Raw genomic sequence first — 1,857 nt, forward strand, 5'->3', positions numbered from 1 at the left:
GGCTGGGAATACGAAGAATTCGAAATTAATAAAAGAAATAATGTATGGTTTGTTTTTTTGAGAGTATTTAGTGATACATCACCATTTGGTTTAATTAATGATTTACATTGTGTTTTGGCCAGATTTTTAATTATACGCCTTTTGGAATTACGAGTTGCAATTTTTCAGATTAAAATTTATGAATGATGTTTGGTTTCCGAATCGTTATTGTTGAATTACAACATTTGTTGTTGATATTGTTGATTCATCCGTCGTTTGGTTTATGAATCGTTAGCATTAAGAGTTCTAAAGACAAGTATATAAATAGTTCCAAGGAATACATTCTCACATCCAACGCAAACTCTACATATTACAGAGATACAGAGAGTTGTTTACGTCACAAATTTAAGCATCGGTTCATGGTGCCTTTGTTCCTTCTGGCCAACGAGCTGTCACCTATGAGAACCACAAGTGCCATAAAATTAGGGTGCGTGCGAATGTATGAAGCGCTAGACAGGAAGGGAAGCGACAATATCAATTGCAAGGAATGTGTTTTTCACGACAAGGAGGTAAGCGTTCATATTTTTCATATTGTATTATGATTTTTGTTAATGTGTTTGCTGGTAATGTTTTTTGCATATCTATTTTTCATGATCATTCTTTTTTTAACCGACTGCCTAGCAATCACAATCAATTTTTTTTTTCAAATTCTATATTCTTTTCCAGAAATTCTAATCGTTGGTTTTAAATTCATAGGGAAGTTATTTGCATGGACATATTCCTATGAATATGTATGTAAGTTTCAAAACACATTCAAGAAAGGGAGAGTGTATTGCATCAACAACTTTTTGGTTATCACGAGCTTCTATACCTATAAAACTTGCAACAACAAACTCATGATAAAATTCATCTTAAGGAGTTTAAGCAAATAAACTCCACTAGACTAATGTATTGTCTTAAATCATTTTCATCATTGAAATCTCCTGAAGGTTTTAATGATGAAGAGCTAATTGGTAACTTCTTTTTTTTTCATATCTTCTATTCCATGATTTTTTTTTTTTGTTTTTTGTAAAGATTCACTATTACAGTATATTGTTTGTTTGGTTCATGTAGATATAATGGGTCGATTGGTTGAGATATATTCTCCTATGGAGAAATTTGTTGCGGGAAAACCTTCAAGATTGATTGATTTTGTTGTCGAAGATGAAAAGTGAGACTATATTTTCATCTTTTATTTTACTGATTTGTTATACTCATGTTAGTGAGTAAATTTTTATTCCGTGTTCTTTTAATCTTTATAAATAGGGGTGAACAGTTGAGATGTACTGCCTGGGACGATCACGTCTCAAAGATTGAGTCTTGGTTTAATAGGAACTTCAATGGTACTGTGATTGTTCTGCTACAGTTTTGTCGAGTCAAGCGCGACTTAAACATTAAGTATATACAGGGCCGTTCCAAACATTTTAGAGGTCCGGGACGAAATTTTAAAAAGGGGCCCTATTAGAAAAGACTATAATTTAAATTTAATAATATTAAAATATGATAATAATATCAAATAACATGAAATAATATTACAAAATTTGCAACAATTTCGAAAATACAAAAATAATCATGACAAAAGATTTCTACGTGATTTACTTGATGCAAAATCATCAATAATTGCATCAAGATTAATATTTTCTAACATATCCTTCTCAATACACAAAATGGCCAAACTATTCAATCTTTCTTGTGACATTGAAGATCTCAAATAAGTTTTCAATAACTTCAATTTTGAAAAACTTCTCTCCGCTGATGCTAAAGTCACGGGTATCGTCAATAATAGTCGATAAGCAATAGAAACCATTGGGAAGCAATCAGCAACTTTGACAAACTCAA

Source organism: Ipomoea triloba, chromosome 14 (genome assembly GCF_003576645.1).
Source record: "Ipomoea triloba cultivar NCNSP0323 chromosome 14, ASM357664v1".
In the NCBI taxonomy this organism is placed as follows: Eukaryota; Viridiplantae; Streptophyta; class Magnoliopsida; order Solanales; family Convolvulaceae; genus Ipomoea; species Ipomoea triloba.